The following is a 16,966-nucleotide window of genomic DNA, read 5'->3' on the forward strand; positions in this document are numbered from 1 at the left end:
TGTTCAGTTCCGAATTCATCTTCCTGAACTAAGACCATTCCAATGGTGGAATTAGAGGCGGCGAGATACAAGAAGTAATCCTGGTTGTAGTTGGGAGGATGCAATAACGGTGCATGGGTCAACGCGTGTTTAAGTGCAACAAAATATTTCTGAGCTATCTCATCCCAATAGAATGGAGTATTATGTTTCAACAACCGGGTAAAACTCTTTGTAACCTCGGCGTAGTTAGGAATGAATCGTCGTAAAAAGTTTGCTTTCCCTTTCTAACTTTGGAGTTTGCGAAGACTCGAAGGAGGAGGCAATTTGATGATAGCTTCGACCTTAGAGGATCAACGCGAATGCCGGCTTTCGAAACTACAAACCCCAGTAATCGACCTGTTTCTATACAGAAGACACATTTGTGTGGGTTCAACCGAATCCGATAATGCCTACACCTCATAAAGATTTCTCGTAAATGGACGAGGTGATCATCGATGTAATGAATGAGCAGGCAAGTCATCGAGATACGGTTGCACAATGTGCTTGATGTCATGAAACGCATAAGACATGGCCCTTTGAAAAGTTGCTCCGGCATTCTTGAGCCCAAAAGGTAACTTGCAATAAGCAAATGTCCCCCATGGACAAATGAAAGCCATTTTTGGTTGATCGACAGGTAGAATATTGATTTGATTGTATCCGGAAGAACCATCCATGAAGGAGAATATTTTGCGGCCAGCACAATCATCAAGAATTTGATCGATATAGGGAGTTGGGTAATTGTCCTTTGGACAGGCTCAATTAATGTCCCTATAATCGATGCATATTCTTATTGTTCCCTGCTTTTTGTTAACCGGAACAATATTCGATACCCAATCTGTTAACGGGATCAGATAAATGAAACCTGCTTTGAGTAATTTTTCAACTTCTGCTTTAATTGCAGTAGCTTTTCGTGGGTGAATCTGATGCAAACGTTGCCAGAGGGGTTTAGCGTTCGGGTAAGTCTTGATCTCATGAACAACAATCGCGGGATCAATTCCTAGCATTTCCTCATAGGACCAGGCAAACACATCATGGAATTCTTGAAATAGGGCCTTATATAGTTGAATTTCATCTTCTGTACACGAGGCACCTATATGAATGTTCTCAACAACTCCGGGCTTAACCAAAATGTCAATAGGAATAGTTCGAGAGATTTTTCCCAAATTTAACTCTGAATCGGGATGTTTCATTGGATTCTGAGGTTCCTTGACATATTTAGTTGTAAAAATTGATGAGAAATCATTTTCAAAATGATCATTCTCAGGTAAAAACGAAGATCTATGATGGAGATCTTCCCATGGTAAATCATCTACACATATGATTTCATGAATTTGCTCATCAGAATGAACAAGTTCAGAAAACGTGATTATATCCGAGCTTGATGTGAAAAGTGATTCCTCACGGACCACATTCATGAAGTCAATTTCGGTTGAAGATGGGTCGGTAAACGATTGCATGGCCTCATACACAATTTCATATGGACTCAAAGGCATGACATCACCAAATGAGTCTATCTCAAATTCAGAAGGAATGATCCAAGGATCATCATAAACAATGTTGTCTGATGTAATCATATGAATGGTTGCAAATGAAGACGATGCATTGATCAGAGGAAAAGGAAAAGTTCCCAGTTAACCGGCATCTTTAACTAGTCCTACTCCAACATCCTTATATGGGATAGTCGTTTTACCGACATGCTGAATACTCTCAGAAGAGGCTGGGTCAGATGAAAAGTAAGCCCGTTGGTCTATTGTTACGATCTTTCCATTATGTGGAAACTTTATTACTCGAAAGACCGATGAAATGACCGCTGTCATAGCGTAAGACCAACTTCGACCCAAGAGAAGGTTGTAATCTAGAGGGGCATCAACCACCTCCACATCTAGACTAACGGTTTTTCCTTCAACCCCTATAGGAAAATCCTATAGAATACCAAAAGGATGAAACCCACGACCATCAAAGGCCTTTAGAATCGCCGGGGATTGATTTAGCGAAGGAGAACCAAGTGATCTCCAACACTGTATCGACATAATACACGTTGAGGCTCCCTCATCAATTACAATCTGATGAATAGGCCTGTTTTTAACTATCACTGGAATCTGGAAAGCCATTTGATGAGGCAAACGCGGTGTACTATTTTCTAGATCGAAAATTATTAGGTTTGGGTCCTGAATGTCAACAACTCCTATAGCCGACAAAAGTAATTTACGTTGTGCTGGACATGATTGCAGCACTTCCAAAGCCGACATTGCTGAGGGTGGAACAGCTAAATCCTCAACAATGTTATAATTCTGAGCCGCTCTTGCATGTGGATTGAAAGCTGACTTTCGAAGTATACCCTTGGCGGGCGGTTTGATTACCAAGTCTAGATTAGGTTTCTCGATCTGTAGTGGATCAGAACCAGGAGCTAAGGTTGATGGATTAGAATGAGAAGATTCTACTTCTTTACCATCAACAAGACTTTTACTACCATAATCTTGCGATCGAGTCGCAATCCTAACATGGGACATCATCAGTATGGGTTCTTCATTGGCACTCGAGGACGAACCTATCATCTTACTATCTTGAGCTGGAAAAGGATCCTTCAAAACAACAGGAGTTTGGGAACCTTTGACAATCTTCGCAACCTCTGCACGATGAGGGTAGTCTCTTGTAAAATGTTCATCGTCACAAATGAGACAAGGATAACAAGGTTTGCACTTTTCATCATTGGATTCCGAATTTTCAGGTTTCTCCTTTGAATTTTTGTCTGTTTTATTCTTCTTCTTTCCTTTCTTCTTCCCACTGGGTTTTGATTTGGCTATAGATGACTCTACAACGTGAATATCAGCGGAAATCTCTGCAGAAGAATCTCCTGTTGGGGAATCAGGCAAGGTTATGATGGGAGAAGAATTCTTGGAAGACTTCTTCTTACTTTTAGTATTAACCGTGCCAATCATACCATCGGCGGCATGAGATCCTGAAGGAGCTGCAGCGATTTGATTTTGCTTGGGAAGATCAGGGATTTTCTTTTGTAATGTACCTGACTGAGTATAGACCAAGTCAAGGTACTGTGCTTGAGCAATTACTTGCTCCTCAGTAACAACTCCGACTTTAGCAACATCTTCAGTGATCTTTGGCAACAAAGATTTTACAAACCACTCGGCCAAGATCTGATCCCTAATAAACACCTTCATTAAACGCCGTCGACGTCTCCACTCATGAATATGATTTGAAATGTAAGTGGATGTCGATTTTTTTAATGAAGTTAACAATTCTGTGCCATTGTCATATCGGACTGCCAATTGAAAATGAGTTAAAAACGAGGTAGTTAACTGACTGAAATTATAAAAAGTGCCTCGTGGAAACTCAATGTACCACTTGGCCGCGAGACCAATTAGAGTGTGCTGGAAAAGTATAAGATGGATTGAATCATCTGAAATGGAGTTAGACGCACACCAGAGGTGGTAAGTCATCACATGGTTCGACAGGTCCTCTCCTGATTTACCTTCGAACTTAGGAATGTCACTGGGCAACTTATTCGGCATTGGCGGACAAAACGAAAGATAATTAATGGGATCATTCGTTAGGCGCGACAAGTCAGGTAAGTCCAAAGTTGCGATAAACGGTAACTGCCGATTAGGATCCCTAAAACTCTGGGTCATGAGACCAGCCCCAGGAGGAGGATATCCGGGATAACTAGGAATAGGAATTGCGTTTGGGATATTGTATCCTCCCGGAAAACCAGTATTAACCGGACCATACTGGGGTTGTTGAGGTTGTTGATAAGTGTACCCAGGCTACGGTTGATACTGATAGACTGGCTACTACACAGCAGGACCGAATTGGTACTGTCCTTGGTACGGTTGATAAGTAAATTATGGTTGACTTGTGACAACCGTACTTGAACTAGGTTGTCCTACAGGCATCTGAACCGAAGTTTGAATTGTAGATCCAGATGGTGGTAAAGATGTCTGAGGAGTAGATACAGGAACAGTAGAAACCGGAGCTGTCGATACTCTAAAAGTAGGTGGGTAGATTGAACAGATGTTGCAGCAGTTGTAGTAGTCGTTTGAGGTGGAGTACAAGGCGTACTAGGCCCAGGCTGAGAAACTACCGAAGGTACAAAAGTTTGAATGTTAGACTGGACTGGTTGCTAGGGTGTACCAGAAACTAAGGGTTGTCCAGTTTGAGATGACAACTATACATTTGGCTGCAACACCTGTTGAGTTTGTGATGGATCCCACACTATATTCATTCCGGGGTACTGACCCATAGCAGGTTGAGAATATTGAGGACCATAACCAGGTTGAGGGTAGTATTGGTAATTGAAAGGTATATTTCCCATTCCTTGAACATATGTTTGACCGGAAGGTGGTTGGAAACCTTGGTTCGAGTATTGACCTTGGGGTTGGTACCCTTGAGGCACGTATTGATACTGGGGTTGACCTTGAGGTATAAATTGATACTGGGGTTGACCTTGGGGTACATATTGAGTCTGGGGTTGACCTTGAGGAACATATTGTCCTGTAGGTATGTACTGTCCTTGAGGTTGCCCCCCAGATGCAAATTGTGTACCTTGAGGTTGCCCCCCAGGCGATAATTGAGGCTGCCCCCCAGGCGGTAATTGGCCACCTTGAGGTTGAGGATTGGGAATAGAACCTGACATCATGAGAATGTCTTCTACGCTCAACGGCTTAGTACCATTTCTTCCAGTTAATAACCCTTGCTCAATGGGTTGAGGAGATGCTCCCGAAAAAGTACCAGAAAGGGACTGATACCCAGAGGGAACAGAAGGACCGTCGTACAAAAAGGATTCGGGCGATTGAGTAAACATGGACTACTGATTTGACATATTTAATGAAGGATAATAACCTCTAGGTGTTGGGTGATAAGGAGCGTGAGGTGGTGAAAAACTTAACCCTGGGTTTTCTAAGAAATTAGTCAAAGAAAGATACCAAGTACTGCTCCTAGGTGGACTGTAAAAAATTGATTCACGCTCCCTTAGCTCAATAATAGGTTGATTTTCAGGGATAGGAATGCCTACTTCTTCTTTTGGAGTAGCAAGTTCTTCAATAGCAATAAGTCTAGAAGGAAGATCTTGGGTGATTACTCTTTCTACCCTAGGTGAACCAGGACCACTAGAAGCTGGAGAAACAAACCCCGATGTCGGAGTAGCAGCAAATTCACTTTCAGCTCGGATATTTCAGGTTCCTCACCTATATCACTAGTAGATGAAAAGCTACCAGTAACTTCCGAAACAGACACTGACTGTGGATTATAATCTTCCACTAACGTTTAAAAATCAGGATGTACTATCAAAGAAGATTCTCCTTCTTCAGGTGACCCAATTCTACTGTCTCTAGGAGTTACGAGGACTTTCAAGCCTTCAAGCTCGCTCAGTACTTCCTTAGGAGGTTGGCCCTGAAGTCTACGGGACTTCCTCAGTAAATCAGCCATGTTTACAATCTCAGGAGGTTGGCCCCGAAGTCTACGGGACTGCCTTGGTAATTCAGCCACAGTTAAAAACTTGTAACTACTTCACACGCAAACAAAGTAAAATCTCAATGAAAATCACCTAAAGTCTCTAAAGAACCAAACAAATTTGAATCACACGCCTAAAGAATCTAGGAGATCAAACACACATAAACAGTAACTTTCCGTACTGAAACACTAGTTGGTGATGAAATCCAACGTCGTAGAGTTCAATACAGAAATGGTGGTTGGAACAGTTACCCCAGCAACCTGCTTAATGAATAGACTGGCACAAGTTCCTCCACTTAACCGTCTCGAGTGATGAGAACCCCCCAGAAAATCCAAGTGAGTCTAGCTGACGTCTACTCCAGGTACAGTGGGATCTTCCCACCACTATCACCTTAGGAAGAATCCTAAAGAATATGGCCACTAAGGTTACCAACTGAAACAAATATACCTGGGGGAACAGTATACGATCCAATACGCACGCAAGGGCAGAGTAGCAAGCTCAATCCCCTTGAAGGCTCCTTGACATAATCCAAGGTTTACCAACAAGTGACCCCAGGCTCCTTGACAATGGTTAATTCGAGGTTTACCATTTTTAATACGTGAATATCTGCGTTGTTCCCAATGAGGAAGGATTGATTCCCACACTGGTTCGGACACGATCTCGTGCTTCTCCTTTAAGAGGAGCTTTGCCAGAGCATAAATGCAACAATTTGATTTCTTCCCTACCACAAGATACAGCTACTTATTTGTTTTTACTGTCTTGGAGTGTTAATTACTCTCCTACTCCAAGACACTAACCTAAGCTAAGTTGGTGTATCAGAGCCCTAGAAATAAAAATGTTACTAGATGAATTTTACTTTAAGCGTTATTTTTTATTGGTTTTTGTTTAAGTCAAAAGGTGGGGAGATGAAACTCGTGGTATGAAGACTCGACTGAAAATCACTAAAAATGCACCTAAGATGATTTAAACAATCTTTTTCTCTTCGATGAACTTCTAACTAAGAAAGAGTTTGAGAATGAAAATACTTTATAAACAAAAATCTTTCTCAATCAAACAAATTAAAAGAAGAGCTTTTGCCTTTTCCAATACACTCAAAACGAGACAACTAGTTATTTCACAAAAATTTCCCTTTTTCGTTTCAAAGCACTCAACCACTACAAAACAAACTTTTTTCAAAAGACATTTTTTATATTTTTTATAAAACCCTAAAAACTATGGAAATGACCGACTTTGAGATCTATAAACTATAAAAACCTATTTGAAGTCAAAGCCTACTAGATGTCTTTTTTAAGGATGTTTTACTTAGCTAGATGTAAGCTAAGAACCAATTTATGCAGAATCACAAATAAGTCAAGAACAACCAATTTTGTTTTCTTTTTGAAAATGAAAATCCAAACTTTTAAACACAAGATTTTCGAAGTTTTGTAAAGAGAAAACTCAAAGCGGATTCCTCAACAAGGGGAGATTTCATAAATGGTCAGACTCATAAGAAGGTTGGTAGGCACTGAGGTGATCTGAAGTCCCTACAACTTCTAACCTTGTTATCCTAGGAATTTCACCTAAAACCCTAACACTAATGGAATCAACCTAAGGAAAGCTTCTGACAAGTTATATGTAGGTCTGGGCAGTGGATAACAATTTCTAAACAAAGACTAAGCTGACTAACAGAGGAAATATTAGGTTTTTCAAAATTTTGACAGGGTCTGCAGGCCCACAGTTGACACAGGTGCGGTCCCGCTCTGTGCTAAAAGCAAAGGTGCGGATAGGTATGCATTGTGTCAAACGGCTAGGGTGCGGTCCTCTCCCAAAGCTATGAAAAACAAAAAATAACCATGGATCTACAAACTCTACCCAATTTTACACACAACAAGCCAAAAACAGAAACAAAAACACAGTTTCTCAGGTCAAAGTAAAAACAAGGAAAACAATCAAGTCCCCAGTATGGTCACCATTTTGTCACATGGAATAAGTCAATCTTGCGGACAAGACAGACCTTCCTAGAATATAAAGAAGACCTAATGACAAGCAAACCAACCAGACACTATCTTTCTCTAAATATGATTTAATAAAAAATGACAAACAAGTGTTTTTAGGGCCTACCTTAGGTCCAACGCAAGTTTGTGGATGCCCTCGCTCCTTCGATCCAAATGAGCTCCTATGTCGCAAATCTGCAAACACAAATAAGGCAAACAAATTAAATAGCACCTGAAAAGCCAATATCATAAAACATATTTAACATGAAAGTCAAGGAGTCCATGAAACAAATAACATGAGATACTTGTTGAGAAAAATGAGTTTGATTGTATTAATTCAAAAGAAGAATAACTTTACAACCTGTGCCTTGACGTTGTACAAGCTCCTCCCAGGGTCCAGCAAGAAGTCTCCTCTACTTTGACAAGTTTCACTCACTCCCTAATGAAGCCAAAAAGGTATGTGATCCCTCCTCTTAAGCTCAACTAGGAAGTCTTGATTTCACCAGCATTTACCCTCAAAAATGTTCACCTTCTAACCTCTCTAGCAACCAGCCCAATGCCTGAATTTATAGTGCAATGGAGGGAGGTTACTAGGTCCTCCTTCAAAGGGATAAAGCCCTCCTTCAAAGGGATATCTCCTCTCATCAAAGGATTAGCTCCTTCTCTTTTGGGATGCATGAACCACCTCAGAGCGAACAATCCACGTCAAAATTCCTTCTAGAATTCTCTAGAATTAACCCAAAGTGAGTTTTTTAAGATAAAACTTGCGCCTTTTGACTTTCACAGGGGTCCGCACCCACACCGTTAGGGATAGAGCGGGCAGGTCCGCAGTTTTTGTAAACAGAAGGTTCGGGACTGCAGGTGACAGTGAGAGAAAATGCAGAACCAGAGTTTCATTGATTTTCAATGTCTTTCTCCCATTTTCAAAGCTTGACTTGAAGAGCTGAGGTCTAAGACTTGCTTAGGAGGATAGTACAAGTGATGATATACCCATACTGACTGCAAATAATCATGGTGACGATATTTTTGTGTAACAGCTATTTTCCTTTGTAGATTGCTAGACATTAGTTTTTTTCTCTTTTACATGCTCTATTTTTGTATATTTAGGAGTTGAATCACATTCTTCTTTAAGATTTCATGGATGTAGTTTAGATGCATGTTGCAAGATAGATTGAATTTTGATGAAATAAAATTCAACTCATCCTTTTGTGTTATTTGGTTTCATAAAATTCAACTCATCCTTTCTTATTTAGTTCATTTTGCTGCAATTGTATCATTAGTTTGGCATTCTTTTTAAGTGAAAAAAAAAGGATTGTTTTCTGGTCTACAGGTACTACTAGTGGCTTGCAGGGTTGGCACACTCACCCTACATTCCTCTTGGCATAATCAACCTCTTCCTTTTCATCTCACATTTGCCTCAAAACTTTACCACCAAAACCATATTTCTAGTTCATTCAAGGACACCATGTGCATTTGTTTTTGTGCAAGATGGGCCTCTTAGAGGTGCTAGCATTGGAAAAAACCTCATCCAGCCTTGATATACCTCATCTACCCTTTCCCACATTCCATTAGAGATTTTTTTAGGTCTAAAGTGTGCCTCCTAAGGAATGCTATAAAATAATAGTGGAAATAATAAAATAATATTAGATTACCTCATCAAATTCTGGAGGGAAAAAAGAAAAACCTACATTTTCAACTCGTATTTTAACTTATTTCTCTATGTTTTTACTCAAGTTTCAAGTGAGAGCTCTCATTGGATGAAAAATTATATTTTTTATCCAAGGAGTACCCATGTTGCATACTTTTGATGGACCCTACTATAAGAAAAATGTGAAATACATGAAAAAACATGATTGCAATCAATGTTTTTCATATATTTCACATTTTTCGGGTATTGGGGTCCATCAAAAGTATGAAACATGGGTAGTCATTCGATGAAAAATTAAATTCTACATCCAGCGAGTGTTTCCACTTGAAAAAGTATTTTTTTTAATCCTTTTTAATCTTTTTCCTTTTTTGCTCCAAAAATGGTGAATCATCCTCCAAATTTAACATCATCATATTGAATCTTATTGGTTCTTATGAAGTTGATTTTTGTTGTACATGTTTGCTTTGAGGCCCATTTTTAACCTCAAAACTTCTCTAACGAGGACACATTTTCCACCCTCAATATGCTCACAGATCCAATCCTATAGCAAAACAGGGAATCATGTAACATGCTATAACAATTCTATAACATTCCTTTAGAATCCTGTAGCACAATGTGAACTTGACTAGATTTTCTCTAAAAGCTTGATTTTTGTCTCTTAGTCTTGAATAATGACCCCTATGCTCTGAATTCCTGATTGAGGAGGACCAAAGTCCACTCTAGACCTTCCTTTTGTTCACTATAACACAATTTTTACAATTAGGGTTATAGGACAGATTTCCAAATTTGAATGGTAATGATGATTTTCTTATGACATGTACATGGACTCTGCCACTAAAGCTAAGTTTCTTTGAACACAATGATTAAAAAGGTGGTTTATTAGTGCGTAGTAGATTAGGCCTGTTTCATTGAATTCAAGTTCCTTTGGGATTTCAATTGGAAGAATTGTTATTTCATAAGTTCATTTCCTTTTCAAATCAAGTTTTCACCTTCTACAATTAGACCAATTTTCACATTCTTTCAAGTAGCATAGAGTTTACATTTTGCAAGTAGATGAGTCTTTCCACTTCTGCAAATAGCACAATCTTTACATTCCTGCAACTGCCATTAGCCTTTACAATTGGATAAATAGAATTTTCATTGCTTCAAGTACAATAATGTTTCCATTCTTGTAATTAAAATAGAACTCTCTCTTTTCATGCAATTGTTTTCCTTAAGGTAGTTGAAAAAGTGGTCGATGTATGCCTTAATATGGTCAATTGCTTGAAGGTGGCATGAATAGAACTTGACTAACAGTGCATATAGAATTGTCACCTCTTAAGTTTGTACGAACCTCAAGTTGATAATTAAAGTTGGTGGCCTTAGGATTCTCAACATTCTTGTCATGATACTTAGTCTCATCACTTTTTGGCACCATTGCTAGGGAGGTGTCCAATTAGGTTTTGTTTCTACTTAGAAGTTGCCTTTCTTTTTCATATATTTTTTTGCATTAGCATTGGTTGATTTAAAAAACTACAAAAAAAAGGAAAACACAAAAAAACAAGTTATTTCATGCCTCGTAGGAGTAGGGATAATCAAGGGAAATTTATACCAAAAACCTCCACCCCTTCATGATGTCAACCATCATTGTTCCTTGGTGACTGTGAACTTCCCCTTCTGACCACAAAGGACTTAGATAATCCTCCAGGTGAGCAACTTGAAATTTTTGAAGAACCTATAGGGGAGGAAGAGCCTATCTCACTTATACAAAACATGGCTGAAAATAGGAAAAATGAGTTATTTCCTATTTGAGAGACCAACATCGAGATTGGAATGAAGAATATTATCCCCACTGCCCTTCCACATTTCCATGGCCTAGCCTCTGAGGAGCGTGACACATTCATGTTTGATTTTGTTGTAGTTTGTAGGATGTATGACTATACCTCTGATGAAAAAAATTGAAGGTATTTCCATCCGCCCTCAAGGATGCAATCTTGCACTGGTTTATGACCCTACTTAGAGGAAACATCACTACCTAGGAACAAATGCAACAAGCCTTTAATGAAAATTACATGGATTACTGTAGTTCTAAGGAGACAAAAGAATAAATATTTAGGATGATCCTAAGGCCATATGAGTCCTTAGAAGATAATGAGGAGAGGTTCCAACTCATCCATAAGAGGGAGAATTTTACCCTTGACCCTAAATCACTCAAACTTGTATTTCTCCAAGGGGTTAAGGAGGATGCAATGGAGACGATGTTATTTCTGGAGGAGATATTTACCAGCTGACCTATGATGACATTAAGAAAATATTCAAGAATATTTACAGGGTTGCTAGGAAAATAGAGAGGTCTAGGCAAGGCCTGGTCAACCCTTCTCCCTCCTTCTTGACCATTAGACATGATATAGGGAGTACGTTGGAAGACTTTAAGAGCGAAATGTTGCATAATTTTACCTTATAGATGGATACTATGAATATTAAAAGGAAGAAGGAGGAAGCATAAAGGGAAGTAGCCATCTTTTTCCCTAGGTTCACTAAGAGGCATCCCAAAAATGACTATCCACTGAGCACCACAGAGGTTTGCTCCGTCTGTGAGGAGAACCATTCAAAAGATAAATTGTCCTCTTGTCCAGGCCTAAAGGTTGTATACCAAGCAGAGAATGGCTTGGAGAAACTCTGCTTCATTAACCAAATGAGGCCACAAGGCCCTCGACCATATCAATAAGGCATGCATGGTGCACAATATCCTCATTGTAATCCAAATCAGAGTGCACCTTTCTAGCCTTGGTACCCTCCAACTCATCCATCATGGTACATGCCCTCTCCTTGGTCCTATGCCCCTGAATACCCTCCTTAGACTATTTTTGGGACAATTAATTATTCTAAATAATCAACTAGCTACCACACATTAAATTTTCAACCCAAGGATTTTTCATTTCAAGGCTTTCTGAAAATTATATGGAAGACATGGTCCTGAAAATAACAATGACTAATTCTCTAACAAAAATAAAACTAACTATAATGAAAGAATAAATTCCTAACTTGAGATACACATTCAAAATATCTGTCTTTCAGATAAACTGTATTTTGTAGAAAAATTCAAAAGTATAAAATTCTAATTACTCTTCACATGAAACAACAAATAAAGCTATTGAATGCTAAGCAACTACTTAGTAAACAACTATGAAAAAATGGAAAGAAGAAATTGCAATGAAACTTACATACTGAAACTAGTAGCTCATAGGTGAGAAAGCTACACCTAGAGACTACTGAAGTAGTACCACTCTATTCAATTAATCATTAAATTAGAAATATATAAGCTTAAATTCAATTTAGGGAGATCAAACTATCTCCTAGAAAATAGGAACTAAGTCTAAACTAAGACACACACACAATCGTGAAACAAAATTTCTCCATTATTTTCAACTCTCCCCCTTAATGGAGAAAGGATTCTCATGCACACCTAACATCTCCCTAAAGAATTCAAATTCATCTTCCCAAGAGGCTTGGTGAATATATCAGCTGCATTTTCACAGGTGTTACAATACTCAAGAAAAACATCTCTGGACTGAACCTTTTCTCTAACAGAATGAAATTGAGTATCAATATGTTTTTTTATTTATGAAAAACAAGATTATTTTCCAGCTTGGTTGAACTTTGGTTGTCACATTAAATCTCTGTAGCATCCTTTTGTTCTTCTCCTGCAACATGAAGAAGTCTTCTCAACCACATTTCTTCACAATTGGTTGCACATATAACTTGATACTCTACTTCTGCATATGATAAATATAAAATACTCTGCTTTTTACCGCTCCAAGAAATGACCCCGAACCCAATATTGAAAGCATACCCAGTTATAGATATTCTATCATCCAGATCTCAAACCCATATGAATTTGAATAGCTTGTCACTTTAACATTAAAAGAATTAACATATTTAATGCCAAAATTTATGGTTCCTTGAAGATATCTCAGGACACCTTTTGCTGCCACCCAATGATTTTCAAAAGGTTTTGTCATGAAATGACTCAACAAACTAAATGAATATGCTAAGTCAAGTCTGGTTATAGTCAAATAAATTAAACTTCCAACTATTTTTATGTAGAGTGTAGTATCCACCTCCTTAGAACCATCATCACTTTGAAATTAACATTTTGTTGTATACGTACTAGAGCAGCCTTACACTGATCCATTCTGAATTTCTTCAAGAATTGCCTAACATGCTTTCCTTGAATAACAAAAGTCTGGCAAGAATCCCTCTAGACTTCAAGACCCAAATAGTAATTCAGTTCTCCAAGTTCTTTCATTTCAAATACCTATGCCACCTTCAGTTTAATTTATTCAACCAATTCATTAGAATTTCCAGTAACAATTAAATCATAAACATATATGGAAATCAACACAATCTTCCCCTTTGAATCAAATGCGGTATATAGATTTGTATCATTTTTACTTCTCTTATAACCATGTTGCAAGAAGAAAGTGTATATTTTCTCAACCAAGATCTAGGACCCTTTTCCAATCCATACAATTCCTTCTTTAATTTACATACCAAGTGTTCCTTCCCCTTTTTAATGAACCCTTAAAGTTGTGTTAAATATATCTCTTCCTTTAATTATACATTTAGGAAAGCATATTTTACATCTAGCTAGTGTAAGCTCCAATGGTAATTTGTAACTAGATATATTAACATCCTAATAGTATTTAAATTAGCTATAGGAGAAAAGGTCCCCTCATAATCAATTCCTTTTTTCTGTGAGTACCCTTTGGCCACCAATTGATGAGCACCAATATTGCAGCAAGAATGCTGCAACTCCTGGGCTACCACCTTTACTTTATCAACCCGGGGTTCATACAAACTTGAAGGTGATAGTGCTATATATACAAGTAGATGTGATGGGTCCACTCTTTGTCATTGTTAAGCTAGCGATAGACCACAATGGTTTCTCAAACCCACCTTCTATTGATTCAAAAGAAGCTTGATTAGTTATGAGGAAAGGGGAAGTTTTCACTACTTGGGAGTATTGAAATAGAATCTACTGCAGTAAGGAAAGAATAAAATCAAATGCTTTAAACACACCACTCATCTAACTAATTTCTAAGAGATTTTGCTTCAAAAAAAATATATGTTAACATGTGTGTAATCCTAACTTTCCTAGGCATGAACTTCGATATAACTAAACATTCTACTGCTGTGCATATGAATGACCACAATAACTCTTTTTCTTTTTGTCCCTTTATTGTGAAATTGTTAATGCTAAACCTTCTTGGTGATGTGGAAGGTGGGTTAGAGATGGAGGTGCAAGGTCGGATGGCATGGGAGGCCAGTAGGGGTCGTATCCTATCCTTCATGATGATTTTTCCACAAATCGGCCTCAAAACATACCACTATAGGTTGTCCAACATGATGTCCTAATGCTTCTTATAGGATGTCCTAATGCTCTTATAGGATCCCTTGTGTTCGTACAGGATCCGGCCGATAGCAATAGGAGTGATTTATAAGGTGGTATAGGGCTTAGGGAAGGTGAATGGTGGAAGAAATTAGGCAGGGGAGTGGCTAGGAGTTTTTCAGAGCTCAAAACAGAGTTTGTTAGATGGTTGGTTTTGCTCAACAAACCTGGAAAGTTGTTCTTATGGAATGATTAATTGATTGAGGGACATAGTGGCTTTTGGTGATCATGGATGGATGAGGTTAGGATGGGGTTGCTGGTCATGATATATTCTTGCATTATTGAAACTCCTACACTGCATCAATCACTGGCATTTATCCATGAATCATGTCAAACAAGAAAGATTTTCAATCAACTTAAGAAAACAAATTTTCTTTATCTAGTTGTATAGTTCATGCATGGAAATACTTGCAGAATAATGTGAAACACTATGAGAATAAAAGGGAGAATATATCATAAATGACAATTAAATCCTATTCTTGAAAACTGAAAAGGCATTGGCCTAAGTAGCAGAAAACCGTACATTTCATAAGAAATCATAATTCTATCTTTTTGGGGCTGCATAGGAGTTCTTTGCTCAAACCATGGTCCCTGAAGGGGGAGTGAGGCCAAATACACCTGCTATCAACTTTTTTGGTATTCCTTTATCTTTCTAAGATACTACTAAAGAAATGCACAAATGCAAGCAAACTAATCAAATTCACAACTACTTGCAATGAAACAATGCTAAAACCAATTCAACCATTGATATTTGAAATCACCTAAACATACAAGTACAAGAAGAGTAGCCTTTTCTACTATGTTTGGGCTCTAACCCAAGAGCTTTAGCCCTCTAAGTCAACTCAATTTTGGATCAAGGAAATGCTCATTATCATTATCATATCAGAAAAATTACATAACAATGTTTTTCCACAAAACTTGAACTCGAAAATGCTTAGTGCTATTACATAAAAAATCTGAATCCTAATGAGGCTCTAGGCCTCCTTATTTATACAAATGAATTCTCTAATGACTTTTTTAAATCTAGGGAGGCTTGGCTTCCAAACTCAAGATGAACTGGCTCTTAATTGTCACTAGCTCGGCTGCCCATGATCTCCATGACTCGACTGCTTGCAACTCCGAGCTAGTGTGATTTGATTGAGGAATATTCGAATGAGAGGATTAAATGAGGAGGATCTATCTCCTATAATCTCTCCTCCTTGTCTCATTCAATTTTTTGCCCTTAATTAGTCAAAATTGCCATTATTTGCTCTCAAAAACCTGCAATCAATGCACATTAGACCACTAGACATAACATCTTACTTTTACTCATCTCATTAAGAAAAATATAATTAAAATATGTAAGGAATTATGAGAAGAGTTGATTTTAATAAGCTTGGAGGTGTATTAAGGTCCATATAGTTACCCAATGATGAGGCTCAACATCACCCCCATAATGAAGGTGTTGCTCATCCTCTGAGCAACTTAATCTATATCCATATCCTTCATTGCTCTGGTGGCCTCCCTAACATCCCATGCTTCTGCTATAGTTTCTTCTTCTTGTGAATAAAATCATGACTTCCTCTCTATTTCTTCCCACTGCTTTCTTTCTTCCTCTCCTTTACTTCCTTCCAACATTCCTAATAGCAGTGGTGGACTAACTCTCAAGCCAATACAATTGACTTGGAGTATTTGTAGATCTTTCTTGTACATGGTTGCTCTATTTAGTGCCTCTCTCATGCTCTAGGGAGAATGGTATTCTATGATTTTCAGGCTGTAAGGCAATGCATTCCATCTCCTTTGGCAAGCTTGCATGTTGTCATCTCCTAGAAATCTGCACATGTCTTCAAAGTGTGTGATTGGTTGCTCTTGTGTAGCAAAGTAACTAGGTGTAAACTTAGGATCATTTGCAATAAGGTTGTGGGTGCTGATGACAATCATTGGATTAGATTGCTTAACTCTTATAATGAGGGGCTATGTTTCTTCTCTTTCCATTAGCTTTTTCGTTTATGCAGCTCTTCCCTCCTCATGATTCATCTATGATTCTAAATCCATCAATTGTAATTCCCCTAGTTTTGAATTTGGGTCCCACACATTCAAATCTTTCAAGGCCATGTTGTGCAGGTAAAACTCAGACACTTTCGCTCTATCTTCCAAGGTGCTTTGGTCATAGAGACCAATGAATTGTCTATAGAATTGGAAGGGCATAGTTTCTCTCTATCCTAAATTCTTAATTTGGAATTGTAGCGATTTTTCCTTGAGATACAAGGCATAAGACTTTATTGGCATCCTGCATTAGATTGCCTCTAAGGATAAACTAGCCATAGCTTCCAACTAACTTTCCCTTTCTTGTAGTTGTCCCCTTAGCCATGCATTCTCTACCTCCAATTGATCTTTCATCATTGCCTCTCTGTCTCTTATGCTTCTCAGTTCTTTGCCCATCTCCTTCAATT

Source organism: Pinus tabuliformis, chromosome 5_2, assembly GCF_031772625.1.
Source record: "Pinus tabuliformis cultivar Carrire ecotype Pingquan chromosome 5_2, CPIR1, whole genome shotgun sequence".
Classification (NCBI taxonomy): domain Eukaryota; kingdom Viridiplantae; phylum Streptophyta; class Pinopsida; order Pinales; family Pinaceae; genus Pinus; species Pinus tabuliformis.